This window comes from Macaca nemestrina, chromosome 6, assembly GCF_043159975.1.
Source record: "Macaca nemestrina isolate mMacNem1 chromosome 6, mMacNem.hap1, whole genome shotgun sequence".
NCBI classification, from domain to species: Eukaryota; Metazoa; Chordata; class Mammalia; order Primates; family Cercopithecidae; genus Macaca; species Macaca nemestrina.
In genome coordinates, this window is record NC_092130.1 from 180,369,873 (window position 1) to 180,388,009 (window position 18,137).

The 18,137-nt window shown below is 49.0% G+C and overlaps 1 long non-coding RNA gene across 1 annotated transcript; it reads right to left on the reverse strand.

Annotated features, from left to right (window-relative positions):
• Window positions 1-6,859: 6,859 nt before the first annotated feature.
• Window positions 6,860-16,506, reverse strand: LOC139363936 (uncharacterized). Its single transcript, XR_011625204.1, has 3 exons — window positions 16,337-16,506; window positions 10,722-10,811; window positions 6,860-7,677 (listed from the first exon to the last, which is right to left on the reverse strand). It is a non-coding gene; the product is annotated as an uncharacterized lncRNA (long non-coding RNA).
• Between the last annotated feature and the right edge of the window lie 1,631 nt (window positions 16,507-18,137).

Sequence of the window (18,137 nt, forward strand, 5' to 3'; positions counted from 1 at the left end):
GGGAGGGGCTGGCTGAGCCAGGAGGGAGCTCGTTTTCCAGAACATTGACCAAAATCCCAGGATGAACTTTCCCTTCAGCTCCAACATGTAAAGAGCTTGGAAACCACAAAGTGAGAATCATCAATTTGTCTTGGACCTGTCAAAGAAACAAGGTCAAAGGGCAGAGTGCCACCTGACACCTGGAGAAACAGGTGAACACAGAGTGTCACAGCTGAGATCTGCTCACCTAAAGCCAGATCCACTGGACCCAGAAACTAGTGCAGACACTTAAATGATGGCTTTGAGGAGGTGGCAGAGGCCAGGCATGGAACATGTGAGGGTGAGCATCTCCCTGGAGCTGCAGTCCTGGGGCTCTCACATTTATGGGTTTTACTTTCAGGAACCCTGCTGGGTTCTCAAAGATCCAAAAAGATCTGGGTCTGGCAGGGGAGGAGAGGAGGAATCACTGTGGAGCACAGCCAGGGCGTTCAGCACAGCAACTGCCTTTCCAAGGCAAACAGACCTTAGCAGGGCCTTATCCCACCTGGACAAAAGGCACTCCTCCCACTCCAGCCCCCTGGAGCTTTCCTGTCTCACCGCAGTGGGGGACAATATGCCACTGAAGAAACACTAGTGAAGGCCACAGGCCAAGAGGCAGACCCCATGGAAGACAGAGACTTCATTACAAGATTGTAGCATGCTCCCTTCCCACACGCTTGACTACCACATAACCAGGGTTCTGTTATGGCCAGGCTGTAGCTGAGTGAGCTACCAGACATGGATTCTATTTAAGGAGGAAGACCTAGGGGAGTCCAAAGTCAAAAGAAGAGACACACGCAAGGACATTAGGGGAATCTGAAGTCTCTGGCACCTAGAGCTACGGAAAATATTACACGTGGCCTAACTCTAGCCAGATTAAAATAAACTTCACTCTAAATCCCCACTTTCCCCCATTCCTATTACTCAATGCATCACGTATGGCTTTCAACAAAATATTGCAAGGCATGCCAAAAGGTAAGAAAAAACCGTCTGAAGGGCAAACACAATCATCTGAACAATACTCAGATGTGGCAGAGGTTTTGGAATTACCAGGCAGAGAATGTAAAGTAATATGTTAAAGGCTCTCATGGAAGATCGGACAGCATGCAGGAACAGGTGGGTGACGTAAGCCGAGAGATGGAAGCTCTAAGAAAGAATCATAAGGAAAGGCCAGGAATTAGCTGTAACAGAACCAAAGGTGGCCTTTTCTGGGCTTATCAGTAGATGGGACAAAGCTGAAAATGAATTAGTGCATTTGACAATAGGCCAACAGAAATATCCCAAACTTCAATTTACGAAGAGAGAAAAGAATGGGGAAAATTCAGGACATCCAAGAACTGCAGGAAGAATTTTTAAAAGTGTAGCACATGCATAATTAGAATACCAGGAGAAGAAAGAGAGAAGGGAGAAGAAATATTTGCAGTAATAATGGCTGAGAACACTCCATAGCTAATGAAAGACACCAAACCACAGATCCAGATCCAGGAAACTCAGAGATCAACAGAATAAATCTCAAGAAATCTACACCTTGGTATATCATATTCGAATGACAGAAAGCCAAAGACAGAGAGAAAATGGTGAAAGAAGCCGGAGGGTAAAACGCCTCGGTATTAGGGGGACAGAGGCGGAAGTGACACTGGACTTCTCCTCGGGATGGTGAGACGTAGTGAAACTAGCACTCGCCTCTCGGGCGTTCCCCCCAAAAACACTTACCTCTAGCCTAATCATGAAGAAACATCAGGCAAATCTTTTTTGAAGACCATTCTACAAAACACCTGACCAGTACTCACAATCATCAAAAACAAGGAAAGCCCGATAAACTGTCACCACGACGTGTCATGTGGGATCCTGCACAGGGCCCTGAGGCAGAAAAGGGACATGAGGTAAAAACCAAGGGAATGTGAATAGGCTATGGGCTTTTGTTAATAGCAGCGTGTCAATATTGGCTCACTAATTAGGACACATCTAGCAAATGAATGTAAGACGTTAGCAGTAGGGAAATCCTGAGTGCAAGGAGTATACCAGTTCTCTGTAGTATCCTAGCAGGTTTTCTATAGCTTCAAAACTGTTTTAAAATAAAAAATACATTTTTCAAATATAGGAGAAAATATATTTTTAAATATACAGATGAAAAGATGGCAAACTATTTTCAAAGAGAAATAAACATGCTCAAAAAGAAATAAAAATTCTAGAAGTGAAAATGAAATAAATGAAAAAATGTGTTTAAAGCTAAAAATTAGAAAAGCAACCCTTAGGGTAACAAGGAAGGGTGAGGCATGTGTGGGACTGGGCTGGGGGAAAGAGGCCACCTGTCCATATGGAACGAAGAGGCCCAAACAGAGCAGTGGGCAGGAGGACCCAGGCCCTGGGTCCAGTCTTGGGACCTTGACAGCATCTCCCAAGCCCCTTGGGCCTCAGGTTCCTCATCTGTGGAAAACGATAACTGGATAAGCGGGTCCTTGGGCACCCTTCCAGCTCTGACCCTGGATCATGCTAAATGGCTGCCCTGACCCACCGAGGTGTTCAAATCTTGCCATCCCTTACATTTAATTTCTCCTCCCAGGCCAAGGCTTCTTTTGCTCAGTTTACCTCTCGGGGGAGCAACCATCTGCCCCCTCACCTGGGAATCAGGTATCCCCAATACTGGAGCCACCCTCAGGCCTGGTCTGCCTGGTCCTCAGGCCTGCTCAGAGCTCCCCACCTCCTGTTCACTCACCCAGGTGCTCTGGGGGTGACTTCACTTGGCTTTCCTCAAAGCCCCACTTCCATCCCTCCCGTCTCTCAGCCGTGGGCGTGGTGCCTGTTCTGGTGGTGCAGGTGGTGGCAGAGGCATGGGCCAGTGAGGAGGGGCCCACGGGGGCCAGAGCTCTGCATCCGACCATCAGGAGAGGATCGCGCAGGGCAGGGCCAGCTCAGCAGGACGTGAGGTAATGGGAAACGCAGTGAGAGACCGAGGCCTGTGCCAAGCTCACGTGTGGCTCTGGATGAATGGGACTAACTGGGGGCAGAACCTGCACCTGCACCGTCCACTCCGCACCCCCTGAAAACCCGAAGTTGAGCAGAAGATGCTGGATCCCACAGCATGCGTCAGCCCCCCGCCTCCCACGCGTCAGAAGGAACTCCAAGCCCCACTGGGGTTTTGTTTTAAAACCATGGCCTTTGGGCTTTATGATGCAATTAAAGACAAGAAAGGGCAACTTTCTGAGATGACGACCAGCCTGGGAGGCCCAGCAGGTCCCCCAGCCCCAGGCCAAGGCGAAGGGTGCTTATGAGAGAACAGGCATTGCCGGCCGGCCTTCACCAAGTAGGGCCAGAATGACTCGGTGGTGGTATTTCGATAGAGCAGCGAGGCTTCTCTGGCTCCCTCTGGAGTCTGCTAAGAGACCTCGAGATCAGAGAAGAGCCGTTGCTGTTTTCCACTGAGAAGCCTGCGTTCCTGGGTGCCAACGAGTGACGCCCACAGTGACACCCCATGGAGCACATCAGTTCCCACCAGGCGCTTTCCTTGCTGTAAGTGCCACTGGTGAAGACCCGTAGGGGCCCTCTGGGGGTGTGGGAGTCCCACCTCTCTTCTGACATTGGGCTGCCATCTGTCAAGCCCAGCCTTTCCTCCTCCTTCCCACGCCTGGGCCGCTCCCTCTGGCAGGACCACACAAGGCAGGACCCTCATCCAATCCCAGCCCTGAGCCGTGGGAACCCAGGCCCGCCTCCCCGCCCCACTCTCTCAATCCATCTTCAGGGCAGCTCGGAGCCACCTGCTCTCCCCAGAAGCATCGCAGTGTGAGGAATGAAGCTTTTCACATCCTCCTGGTGTGTGTGTGTGTGTGTGTGTGTGTGGGCGCGCGGGGGGTGGCGGGGGGGGGGAGTTGCCACAGGTCTTGTTGTCTGAATCAGATTCCAGGGAGGGATCTGTGTGGTCTCTGCAGAGGTGACGACAGGGAAGCGGTTAGCAGCAGTGCCCATCACAGTCCCTAGAGACTCAGGCGCTGCAGACATGTTCTGCCACCCACACCCATGTCTGGAAACTGGTCCAGGTTTTGAGGACCAGATATTACATCTGAAACATTCTCCTATCCACTCCCCAGCTGTGTGACCCCAGAAAAAGTCACTCAACCTCTCTGGACCTCCACTGACACCAGAAAAATACAGTCTTTGAACTAAATCAGCCTGCAGTCCCTGCCCGCCCCAGTATCCCATGGTTCCTCTTGAGTTCTGATCGGACCCCAGCCCTGCCCATGGTGCTAACTCACTCCTGTGGGGAAGAGAGCTTGGACTGTGGTGGACTTGGGGGTGTAACCTGCAGGGCTGGAAGGGACCTGAGACAGCAGGGCAGAGACTCCACAGTCCCGGATCTCAGAGAGCCTGGGGAGCCCAAGGCTCCTGTCCTGGCTGTGTGACCACAGGAAGCCATGTCTGTCTCCAGGCCCCACACCCACACCTGGAGGGTCAGTGTGTGTCCAGTGCTGTGCGCACTGTGTGCCAGGAGTCAACAGAAAGCTCAGAGCAGGCTTTGGGGCCCAGCAGAACCACACAGACTTCCACCTGTGAGTTCCAGCTGGATTTTAGAAAGAGGCCGTGAGGGCACAGGGGAGTCACACAAGGTGCCAGAGCCCACAGAGCCAGCAGGCATCGAGGCTGAAGGTCAGCCCAGCCCGATTCCGGCCCTGAGCTGGATCCTTCACTACCGCCTGCCTCACTTCTGAGACATCAGAACAGGGACTCGGCTGGGGCCAGGAGCACAGAGCTGGAGCTTTCTCCATCATCCCTCCTGGCCTCGCTGGCTTGACCAAGGTCACACTGAGGAGCATGAATCCACATGCAATCCTAACAGCACGGGCGATGCCGCCTGCCCTCAGGAGACCCAAACGCACAGGCTGAGCACAGGCAGTTTCTGCAGCAGCTGCAAACCCGGCCCCAGAGAAACACAGCCTCAGATGCCCAGCTCGGGGTGGACCAAGGGGACCCCAGAGCCACTCCCAGCATGGTGCTGTAAAGACCCCTAGAGCTGGAAGGAGAAGCTGAGCCCCGTGAGGGCTGAGGGTGGTTCTCTTTGAATGGCCCTCATTTGGAGAAAAAGGCTTTAAAAACCATATAATTGGATGCAGAAGTCTATTTTTGTTAAAGCAGTTTCCATGATGTAGCAAAGAAGCACTACAGCTCTCCAGTTACAAAAGCAGCCTGGGAACAATGGGGTCACCTTAAAAAGTCGCCAAGGTACATTTCAGCGCCTGCAGCAGGCTGTGGACGACAGCGCTCAGAACACACGCTCCCAATCTGCTTTGTGTTTACCCAGGTTTACCCTCCTCCAAAACGGTGCAGAACAACGCCTGGCTCTACTGAGGCGAGGCTGCATCGCCAGCTCTTGTTATTTCCTGCTCCAAAGCAGCCTGCGGTGGAGGAACCAGGAAAACCAGGCTGTCCCGTGTGTCTCTCCCCAGGAGAGCAGCCCTTTGCTGAGCACTACAGGGCACATCCTTGAGACCACACTTTTATTGAAAGCTCTGCGTCTGGCTGCTGTGTTCTGCACTGAGATTGATTACAGAGCCGGACAGCTCCAGGGTGGCGGCTGTGTTCCTGGCACAGACATGTGAGCTTGGGGCCACGAAGTTTAATGAACACTTTGCACCCCGTTGGCGCCTTGAAGGTTGATGCTTTCACAGGCGTCCAGGACATCTGCTGGCAGGTTTTCCAGTTCAGCATTTTTCATTTTGCAGTCCAGGCAGGAGACGGGGAGAGGTGATAAAGTGGGACCTGGGGCATCCGCCAGAGCTATGCTGATGCTCCTCTCTGCGCTCCTGGCAGAAGCCGCGGCCAAGGGGGACACTGGTCAGCCAGCCGCCACCCTGCACCCTGACAAACGGAGCTGAAGCCACAGAACACGTGGGCTGCTGTGTGGAGCTGGCACTCCTGCCAGGCTCCAGAGCTGAACGGGCAGCCCCGCCAGGCCTCTCCAACCCAGTAGCTCCGGCTCCCCAGGAGAGTTCCAGCAGCAGCGGCCAGTCAGCCTAACTCCGTCCTGGAGCACACCTGGTCTCAGATCTCTGCAGACTCACTCTCCAAGAGGAGTGCCTTGGTGGTGGGTTGAATTGATGCCATCGGGACATCACCAACAGCAACACACAGTACATCAAGTTGTGGGGAGGGCTGGTGCCTCCAACAGACTGCCCTTGTGGTCAGCACCCTGCGGTCTCTGTGGGTTCTGTCTCTCTCAGGGTCAGCGTGGCCAGGAAGCATCTGCCAAACCCTGCGCAGCACCAGCCAGATCCCCAATCTGAGTCTCAGACAGCAATGTGGAGTCCACATTTTCCTAATAACCTTAGTTCACATTGATGGCAATTGACCCTTTGGAACCTGCTTTTTATGGGGCAATGCACTTATGCAAAACCACAAAGACCAGAGGCTGCACATGTACACGTCCTGGGAGGGACCTTAGCAAAGTGTTCCCACAGTTACATCCCAGTGATGAGCAAAAAAGAGAAATTTTAACCAGAGTCGGACAAGACCGCACTCTCCTTCCACTCCAATTCCTCCCTGGCCCACATCCCCCGTGGCAGGAGGAGTCAGAGTCAGAGGAGGCAGGAGGAGCATGGAGAGTGATCATGGGCACACAAGGAGCACGGAGAGCATGGGGAACATGAGGAGTATGTGGAGCACACGGAGCACGGAGAATATAAGGAGCACTGGAAGCACAGGGCGCACAAGGAGTATGGGGAGCATGGGAAGCATGGGGAGCAGCATGGGGAGCATGAAGATATAAGGAGCACTGGAAGCACAGGGCACACGAGGAGTATAGGGAACATGAGAAGTACGGGGAGCACCAGGAGCACGAGGAGCAGGGGAGTACAGAGAACATGTGGAGCAGGGAGAGCATGGAGAATGCAAGGAGTCCTGGAAGCACACGGCACACAAGGAGCATGGGGAGCACAGAGCAGGGAGCACAGAGAGCAGGGGAGTGCAGGGCACTTGAGGAGCACAAGGAGCCCTGGGGTTGCCCAGGTGGGGAACATGAAGAGCACTGGAAGTTACAGCCCTGGGCACGTGTGTGGCCTCCACCACCCGGAGGGCACAACAGCTGTGGCCTTGGGGACCCTCCCCACTGGCACCAGGCAGTTCCCTATAGCCCTTGGCCCTCCTGATCCCCAGATTGTGAGGGCTGCTCATCCGCCTGGGTGACACCGTCCCAGGGCCCCACTGAACTCTGCTTCTACCTTGAGCCTCTGTGATTTGAGGTTGTGCTTTTCTCTCAAGGAGCCAGATCCTTAAAAATGAGAGGGGTTTCTTCTGAATGAGCACAAAGTTCCCTGCATTTTCCTGCCATCCTCCCTCCCTCTCTCTCTGTCTGCTTCCTGCTTCTCCGGAGCCACCTCCACCCCTTGTCACTAATGAGAACCTCCAGATGCCTGCTTCGGGCCAGGTCAGCCTCTTCAGCCCCACTTCTTAAACTCTCCGCTTTGATTCTGTGAGTTCTGAATTATTTTTGTGCTTCTTTTCTTGGTTTGCTATAACCTCTTTATGCAGACATTTTCAGTAGAGTTTCTTCTTCTCAGAAGCATTTACTCTTGTAAGACAGTTGTTTCTTCCTGTGCTGCTTGTTTCTTGAACTTAGGAAGGAATGTCTGGTCAGGATGGCTTTGATGGTCTCTGCTTTCAGGATGCCATCTGTTTCACAAAAAATGCCAACACCAGATCGAATTTCAAAACATTAAGCCATGAGAGACTTTCATTCATGCACTATTACAGATTAGATATCTAGAAAAACACCCCTGGTACAAAACACGTAAAATACTGAATAAAGTTATTTTTTTCCTGTTTTAATGCATGGCTGAGCGGGCAAGAGTGAGCAGAAGTTCAAAGAGGGAAGTGGCGTCAAGGCGAGAGGAGCCACAGCAGTCCCCTATGGCCAGGCGCATTGGATGCAGAACGGCATCAAAATCTGAGACCACGCAGGATGGAAACTGAGGCCTGAGAGTGCCACAGGGAGCCGGCACCTCCACAAGGTGAAACCCTCGATGAACAACTTAATAAAAAATGCTTATCAAGGGAGACAATAAGGAAACTTGCCTGCCTTAGCCCTGGCTCTGGGAAGGGGCAGGGAAGGACTTTTCTAATAATTCCTAACTATAAGCCCATATTCATGCAGCCTCCACATCAGAATTTATGTTTCCTGTGTGTCCTAAACTCAAGCTGAGAATGAGGCTAATAGAGGCTCCAGTTTGTCGTATTCCAAGGCATCTGGCAGCCTATGTGAGTTGTTTCTGGAAAAACCCACCCCAAGCCAGACTCATAGACTCTCCCAGATAGAACTCTATTCAACAAGAATTCCTCTTCAAAAAAATCACAGAATATATTGATAAACTACCCAACATGAGTGAGATTCACCAGAAGGCGCAAACAGCAGAATAAGACCTATGTACATTGGATACAAATTACTTTTTAAAAAATAAGTATGCTTTATATATTTACATATGGGAGGGGATATAAAAAATATGACTAAGGAACAAAAGATTACCCAAAATAATCAATCAGATTTGAAAGAGAGATAAACAGAACTTATAACGCCGTGTGTGTGTGTGTGTGTGTGTGTGTGTGTGTGTGTGTATAAAGAAATTATAGCTGAAATTAGAAGTGCAATGGTGTGTTTAACAGAGGATATGACACTGTTTCAGGGAGAACTAGTGAACTGGAAGACAAATCTGCAGGACAAAGAGATTTCTAAACAGGTTCAAGATAAGCGACATGAAGAACAGAGCAAAGAAGAAGAACGTTCATTTAATCTGACTTCTAGAAAAAGAAAATAGAGAAAGGCCATGTTGAAGAGATAATGGCTGAGAATTTGGAAGGGTTGATAAACCCCAAACAGGGTAAATAAAAGAAAGTCAAACTTAGACACATTTTAGTGAAATTATAGAATACAGACAAAGAGAACATCTTTAAAGTAACCATAGAGAAAAGACACAGACCTCCTGGAAAGAATGCCAGTTAGATTGACAGCAGACTTTTCAACAGAAACAACAGAGGTCAGAATAATACCTTCAAGGACTGAAAGGAAATGCTTTGACCTTGACCTCTATATCCTGCAAAGCCATTTTTCAAGAATGAGGGCTGAAGATAATTTTGTTTTTCAAAAAAGAAAAAAAAAGCAAGTTTACTATCAATAGATGTTTCCTAAAGGAGTTTCCAAGGGCAAACTTCAGGAAGGAGAGAAAGATCCCTAAATGATAATTGAGATATCAGAAGGAACGGCAAAGAATAAAATTTGAAATTGGGAGAACTTGGCCGGACGCAGTGGCTCAAGCCTGTAATCCCAGCACTTTGGGAGGCCGAGACGGGTGGATCACAAGGTCAGGAGATCGAGACCATCCTGGCTAACCCGGTGAAACCCCGTCTCTACTAAAAAATACAAAAAAACTAGCCGGGCGCGGTGGCGGGCACCTGTAGTCCCAGCTACTCGGGAGGCTGAGGCAGGAGAATGGTGTGAACCTGGGAGGCGGAGCTTGCAGTGAGCCGAGATCGCGCCACTGCATTCCAGCTTGGGGGACAGAGCCAGACTCAGTCTCAAAAAAAAAAAAAAAAGAAATTGGGAGAACTGGCTAGTCATATGCAGAAAATTGAAACTGGATCCTTTCCTTACACCTTATACAAAAATTAACTCAAGATAGATTAAAGACATAAGTGTAAAACCCAAAATTATAAAAAGCCTATAAGAAAATCTAGGCCATACCATTCAGGACACAGGCATGGACAAAGACTTTATGAGGGAATTGTCAAAAGCAATTGCAACAAAAGCAAAAATTGACAAATGGGATCTAATTAAACTAAAGAGCTCTGCACAGCAAATGAAACTATCATCAGAGCAAACAGACAATCTACAGAATGGGAGAAAATTTTTGTAATCTCTCCATCTGAAAAAGGTCTAATATCCAGAATCTACAAGGAACTTAAGCAAATTTATAAGAAACAAACAACCCCATTAAAAAGTGGGCAAAGGATATGAACAGAAACTTCTCAAAAAGAGACATACATGCGGCCAAGAAACATATGAAAAAAAGGCTCAACATCACTAATCATTAGAAAAATGAAAATCAAAACCACAATGAGATACCATCTCACACCAGTCAGAGTGGTGATTATTGAAAGGTCAAGAAACAGATGCTGGTGAGGCTGTGGAGAAATAGGAATGCTTTTACACTGTCGGTGGGAATGCAAATTAATTCAACCATTTGGAAGATGATGTGGCTATTCCTCAAAGATTTAGAACTGGAAATACTATTTGACCCAGCAATCCCATTTCTGGGCATATACCCAAAGGAATATAAATTATTCTGTTATAAAGATACATGCACATGTATATTCATTGCAGCACTATTCACAATAGCAAAAACATGGAATCAACCCAAATGCCCATCAGTGATAGACTGGATAAAGAAAATGTGGTACATATACACCATGGAATTCTACACAGCCATAAAAAGGAATGAGATCATGTACTTTGCAGGGACATGGATGAAGCCGGAAGCCATTATCCTCAGCAAATTAACGCAGGAACAGAAATCCAAACACCGCATGTTCTCACTTATAAGTGGGAGCTGAACAATGAGAACACATGGACACAGGGAGGGGAACGACATTTATTGGGGCCTGTCCAGGAAGTGTGGGTGGGGAGAGCATTGGGGAAAAGAGCTAATGCACGCTGGTCTTAATACCTTGGTGATGGGTTGAAAGGTGCAGCAAACCACCATGGCACATGTTTACCTCTGTAACAAACCTGCACATCCTGCACGTGTAGCCCAGAACTTAAAAAAAAAGAGAGAGAGACACATGGTCAATGTCGTTAAACATTAGCTGTACGGCTGGGCACGGTGGCTCATGCCTGTAATCCCAGCACTTTGGAAGGCTGAGGCAGGCCGATCACGAGGTCAGGAGTTCAAGACCAGCCTGGCCAACATGGTGAAACCCCGTCTCTACTAAAAACACAAAAACTAGCTGGGCATGGTGGCAGGCGCCTGTAATCCCAGCTACTTGGGAGGCTGAGGCAGGAGAATCGCTTGAACCAAGGAGGTGGAGGTTGCAGTGAGCTGAGATCACATCACTGCACTCTAGCCTGGGCAACAGAGCACGACTCCGTCTCAAAAACAAACAAACAAACAAACAAAAAACCGTACAAAACAATAGAAATTAAACATTATTGGAAGTTAAAGAAAAGAAAATAGAACTAGAATACTGGACATTAACAGCATATAACTCAAGATGAGTTGATTGGAAATAAGGGAGGGAATTAAAATATACTTCTTTAAACCTCAGAATGCTCAAGTTATATTTATATTATAGTGAATGTTAGGCTAGGATTTTAGAAGCAGCTCGGTAGCATGTTCTCATATTAAATATATGCATATTCTATGACTCAGCAACTCCGTTCTTTAGGTATACCCGGTAAAAAACCTTTATTCACCAAAAAACTGTGTAAGAACTTTCATAGGACGACTCCTAATCGCCCCATACTTAAATAGTGCAAATGTCCATCCACGGCAGAATGGATGAATAGCCACGTATTCACCCCACGGCACCTTTGAGAATGAACGGAACCTCCTTACATGCAAAACCACGGCTGGATCTCACAAAGGAGCAAAGGAAGAAGCTTTTTGCACGACCCTGTTTACAGACAGCCCCAGGCAGGTCACACCCATGGAGAGTGTCAGAATTCAGAGGGGTGCTGCCCTCACTGTGGGATGGAGCAGGACCATGGAGTGGGCTGGGCCCTCCACACTCTGTGTGCTGACTCCCTAACCCAAAGTGTGACTGTCTTTAGAGACAGGGCTTTTGGGAGGTAACTGTCAAATGAGGTCATGGAGTGGCCTTAACCCTATAAAACTGGTGGCCTTATAAGAAGAGGAAGAGCTCTCTGTCTCTCCCCGCCCTCCGCATGCCAGTGAGGACAGGACTGTGAGGCAGGAGGAGGTTCCTCGCCAGAACCCAACCCTAGCAGACCTAGACCTGGGACTTCCAGCCTCCAGAAACAGAAGAAAATAAATTTCTGCTGTCTAGAAGTCCCCCAGGTGTATTTTGTTATGGCAGCCCAAGCTGACTGAGATAGATGGTGACAGGTAGGAAGACTGGGGCAGGGGCTTGTAGGTACCAGTCATGTTCTATTTTGGGTTTGGTTACAAGCGTGGTTAACTTTGTGAAATTAAACAAGCTATAAACTTGGGATATGTATACTTTTTTTGCTATGTATGTTATACTTCAAAAAGTTTACTTTTTATTTTAGAAAAACATAAACGATCCCTGAAATATGATAAAGAGACAAATTTCCTATCTCTACATTGCTCCCATGGACCAAATTCAGAACAATTTGGGCAACAGAAAAAAAATGAAGACAATGGATTATAAAACACTGAATTTCTAAAAATCTATGCATTCCTAGAGATCCAAGAGGGGAGAGGTAGAGGAGAGAGAGGAAAAGTGTGAAAATGAATTGCAAAAATAACTATTTGAAATGCTTTCTGAAATCGTAAAACACATTCAAAATAACTCCTGGATCAAAGCGACCATAGTGGCCTGGATGTGGGACAGAGTCTAAGGAGATCACTTTGGAGCTTTATGGTTTAATGCCTGCTCTGCTTAGAGTTTTGGATTTGCATGGGGCCTGTAGCCCCTTTCTTTTGCCCAATTTCTTCCATTTGGAATGGGAGCATTTACTCAATGCCTATACCCCCATTATATCTTGGAAGTAACTAACTCTTTTTTATTTTACAGGCTCATAGCTGGAAGGGGCTTATCTTGTCTCAGATAAGACTTTGGACTGTGGAGAATTCAGTTAATGCTGAAATGAGTTAAGACTCAGGGACTGTTGAGAAGGGATAATTGCATTTTGCAATGTGAGAAGGACATAAGATTTGGGAAGGGCCAGGGGTCAAATTTTGTGGTTTAGATTTGTGTACCCACCCAAATCTCATGCTGAATTGGTGAGAGGCCTGGTGGGAGGTGACTGAATCCAGGGGGCCAACTTCCTCCTTGCTGTTCTCATGACAGTGAGTGAGTTTTCATGAGATCTGAAAGTTTTAAAGTGTGTTTTACTTCCCCCTTCACTCTTTCCTGCTCCACCATGGGAAAATGTGCCTTGCTTCCCTTTCACCTTCCACCATAAGTTTCCTGAGGCCTCCCAGTAATGCTTCCTGTTAAGCCTGCAGAACTGAGTCAATTAAATCTTTTTTCTTCATAAATTACCCAGTCTCAGGTAGTTCTTTATAGCAGTGTGAAGACAGACTAATATAATTGGAAAGTACACAGAGACCTAACTTTAGGTTCATTTCCAGAAGAGGGCCTGACCTGCTGCTCAGGGGTTAGTATTTCTTTCTTAGTCTTGTCTTTCTCATGAAGACACAGGTATACACAGTTTCTCCATCTTCACATCCAACTTCACTAATGGGTCATACTTTCCTTCTATTCCAAAATTTAAGCCAAATAAAAACTAGCCAGAACATTGGGCAATTGTTCTCCAAAAGGGAAATAAGTCATTTATCTCAGCAGAAAGTATAACAACTCTGTTATGAGTTTATGGGTGAATCCAGGAATTGGCTTCCCTTTGGATCACCCCTCATGGCTCTAACTCTGCCCAGAAACAGAAGGTTCAAGCCCTGGCCAACCAAAGCCAAGAGCTGCCCTCAGTCCTCATTCCTTGCTGGAAAACGGACAGCCATATCCTTTTTCACGGAGGTGCAGAGGTCAAGTTAGTCACGGCTCAGCTCAGGATGTGGTCCTGAGGACGTGACTGACAGGTGGCAATTGTTACTGATGCCTTGTTGCTGTTCTTCTCCAATGACCATTGTCAGCCTCTGATTTATTCCCAGGCACCAGCAGCCAGGCTTCAGCCATCAGCCTCACCCAGCTGAACGCAGCTCCTGCTCTTGGACAGAGGAAGGTGGGTCTCAGGAGGGCAGCCACTCAGTCCCGCAACTCGGGCCCAGGCCACTGTGCTTCCTCTGGGCAGACCACTCTGTCCCTCGGTGAGCAGAGAGCTGGCATGTTAATGTCCCACTTGGATTTACTGAATTGACTCCCATCACCCTCCTATTCCTCTCTCTGTTCCTTCCCAGGACATAGTGATGCCTGAAGGGAGAAGCCTGTTCATGCCATCTGCTCCCCAGACACCAGCTCCAGTGGCATGGATGCTGCTGCCTTCCAGGTGGCTGGGAGCCCACTCTCACGTTTGGGGGCTAATGTCTGTGGAAAGGGAGGGTGCTCAGTCCACATGGGATTTTGCTCCCCTGACACAGAGCACAAGGATGCTGTAAGCTGAGAGTGAAGTCACTGTCCACCTCCCAGAGACCACATTGCAGGTCCAAATACAGAAAAGAGAGTGTCTTAAAGGAAGCCTTTGACTCTCTTTGGCTGAGTTTATGGAAAGGAAAACGGTGCAAGCTGTCGATGGATCTACTATTCTGGGATCTGCAAGACAGTGGCCCTCCTCTCACTGCTCCACTAGGCAGTGCTGCAGTGAGGACTCTGTGTGGGGGCTCCAACCCCACATTTCTCCTCTGCACTGCCCTAGTAGAGGTTCTCCATGAGGGCTCTGCCCCTGCAGCAGACTTCTGCCTGGACATCCAGGCATTTCCATACCTCTTCTGAAATCTAGGCAGAAGTTCCCAGACCTCAACTCTTGACTTCTGTGTACCTGCAGGCCCCACACCATGTGGAAGTCACCAAGGCTTGGGCCTTGCACCCTCTGAAGCCATGGCCCAAGCTGTACCTTGACCTCTTTTAGCCACAGCTGGAGTTGGAGCAGCTGGGACACAGGGAAACTTGTCCTGAGACTGTACAGAGCTAGCTGGGCTGTGGGCCTGGGCCGTGAAACCATTTTTCCCTCCTAGGTCTCTGAGCCTGTGATGGGTGGGGCTACTGTGAAGATCTCTGACATGCCCTGGAGATATTTTCCCATTGTCTTGATTATTAACATTTGGTTCCTCTTATGCTATGCAAATTTCCACAGCAGGCTTTAATTTCTCCCCAGAAAATGGGTTTTTCTTTTCTACCACATGGCTGGGCTGCAAATTTCCCAAACTTTTATGCTCTGCTTCCCTTTTAAATACAAGTTCCAGTTTCAGATAATCTCTTTCTTTACACATATGAGTGTACACTTTTAGAAACAGCCAGATCACCTCTTGAAAGCTTTATTGCTTAGAAATTTCTTCTGCCAAATACCCTAAATCATCTCTCTCAAGTTCAAAGTTCCACAGATCTCTAGGGCAGGGGCAAAACGTCACCAAGTTCTTTGCTAACGCATAACAGAAGTGACTTTTTCTCTAGTTTCCAATAAGTTCCTCATCTCCATCTGAGATCACCTCAGCCTGGACTTCATTGTCCGTATCATTATCAGCATTTGGGTCACAACAATTTAACAGATCCCTAAGAAGTTCCCTCATCTTTGTCTTCTTCTGAGCCCTCCACACTCTTCCAACCTTTACCTGTTACCCAGTTCCAAAGTCACTTCCATATTTTCAGGTATCACTACAGCAATGCCCACTCCTAGGTACCAATTTTCTGTATTAGCCATTCTCTCATTGCTATAAAGAACTGCCTGAGACTGGTTTGTTTATTTATTTATTTATTTAGAGATGGAGTTTCACTCCTTTTGCCCAGGCTGGAGTAGAGTAGCACGATCTTGGCTCACTGCAACCTCCACCTCCTGGGTTCAAGTGATTCTCCTGCCTCAGCCTCCTGAGTAGCTGGGATTACAGGTGTCCACCACCAGGCCCGGCTAATTTTTTGTGTTTTTAGTAGAGACAGGGTTTCATCATGTTGACCAGGCTAGTCTCAAACTCCTGACCTCAGGTGATCCACCCGCCTTGGCCTCCCAAAGTGCTGGGATTACAGGCTATAGCCACCATGCCCGGCCAAGACTGGATAATTTATAAAGAAATGATGAGCTTAATTGGCTCATGTTTCCACAGGTTGTAGAGAATATATGGCTGGTGAGGCCTCAGGAAACTTACAATCATGGTGGAAGGTGAAGGGGAAGCAGGCATGTCTTCACATGGCCACAGCAGGAGGAAGATGCAGGGAGAGGCATGTATTTTAAACAAGGAGATCTGAGGAGAACTCTATCAGAATAGCACCAAAGGAGGAAATCAGCCCCCATGATCCAATCACCTCCCACCAACCCCCACCTCCAACATTGGGGATTACAATTTGACATTAGATTTGGGTGGGGACACAAATCCAAAGCATATCAGCCTGTTTGTAGTATTCCGCTCCCTGGACATCATGAAGGCAGGTGTGAAATTCTAACACTAAATGTTGGCGATGGTCTTAAAGTACCTACCTGTTGGTTGACAAGAGCAACTTTTAAGCATTGTAAATAGAGATCTGTTGAGGATGTCACTGATGTTGTTACCCAGCACTCTCTCTAGCCCCAAACACAACTGGATATCAAGATTTATAAGTTCTTAGATGGCTGTTGAGCAGCAGAAGTTAAGATATCCCAAAAAGGCTCCTGGCTTAAGCACATTTAAAAAAAACTAACAAATCAGTGTAAAATAATATTTTGTTAGAAGGACTCATCAATAGCTAAATCAGCTCTGAGCAGATTCTCCCAGTGAAGGCATCCCTGCTCTGGCTCCAGAGGACATGAAGGCTGCGTGGGCAAAGGCCAGAAGGAGAGACTGCCAGAAAAGGCCAGGGGAGGGGCCCCCAGAGAGGAGAGGGGAGAGGTGAGGGGAGAGGTGGGGGGAGAGGTGGGGCGAGAGGTCAGGGGAGTGGTGGGGGGAGAGGTGGGGGGAGAGGTGGGGGGAGGGGGAGAGGCGTGGGGGGAGAGGCAGGCCAGAAGGGTCTGGAACAGCACTGCCAGTGCAGAGTCAGTCACTGGCCCAAGGGAAGCCCCAGGTCGCTGGGCTAGGATTGTTTCTTGGATTTGGGGTCCTGGCCTGGATTTGAGGTCCTGGGCTGGATGTGAAGTCCTGGCCTGGATTTGGGGTTGTGGCCTGGATTTGGGGTCGCCCCAGCGCCACCCATGCCCACCCAGAGCCGTGGACAACAGGACCTCAGGACAGGTCTGGACGCCGGCGAGGCTGGGGGCGCGGGCTTCGTGGACTTGGTGCGTGGGGTAGGGCCAGTTACCTGGCATCCAGGGTCCTCGGCGCGGGTGTAGACGCAGCCTCCCGCACTTGGGGCGGTCACACCCTGCCCGGCCTGGGGCAGGGCCCGAGTCCCCACGAAGCCGCCCTGAGAGCGGCCCTGACACAGCCCACAGGCTGGGGCGGGTCCCTCCGGCCTCGGGCACGCGGGGTCGCCAGGCGCAGGCGCCATCCAGCCGTTCCTCCCTTTCCACCCGTTCCCGTCTGGTGCCTCGCGCGGCCTTCAAGTCCGTCCTCCCCGGGAAATATTCAGAGAGCGTTTCTCCAGCTGACGGCAAAAAAAAAAACACAAAGTGAGGAAAAAATAAATCTGTACAACAGGGAAGTCGAGGACGCGGGAACACAGCGCCACGTTCCTCTGGAACCTCTCGATGCCTGCTTTCCCCAGGAAAACGCTGTCGAGGTAGGAAAAAAAAAAACACTAAATAAAAAACCATGTGTGGAGTGTGAAGAGCTCTGGGAAGGTTTTCGTAGAGGACACCAAGATGACAGACGCAGCAAAGCTTCAGTCATAAAGCTCGGCTGACAGGGAACGGGGAGGCCAGGGGGCCAGGAAGGGCGGGCGGGGAGCGGGCATGGCGGCCCCTGCAGGGCGGGAGGAGGAGGCTGCGGCCACGAGAACAGCTCGGACGGGGCAGAGAAAGGAGGTTTCCAGTAAAAATAATAACGCCAGAGGAAAACCATAACTCAGGTGACACAGACAGAAATTTCCAGTAATAATAATCAGGTGATAGAGAAAGGAGGCTTCCAAAACGAAGAACAAGTGCAATAGATGAGTGGTGATTTTTCATCATAAATGGCAACTCAGGAGACAGAGAAAGGTGTCCAACCCTAAACTACAACACGATTTGGAGAGAGAAAGGTGCTGTCATAAAGCAGAACTCAGGGGATGGGGAAGACGGCCCCAGTCCCAAATGACAACTCAATGACAGAGAACAAAAGATCAAACTAAAGTGATAAGAGAAAAAGGGTTTCCAACCATCACACAGA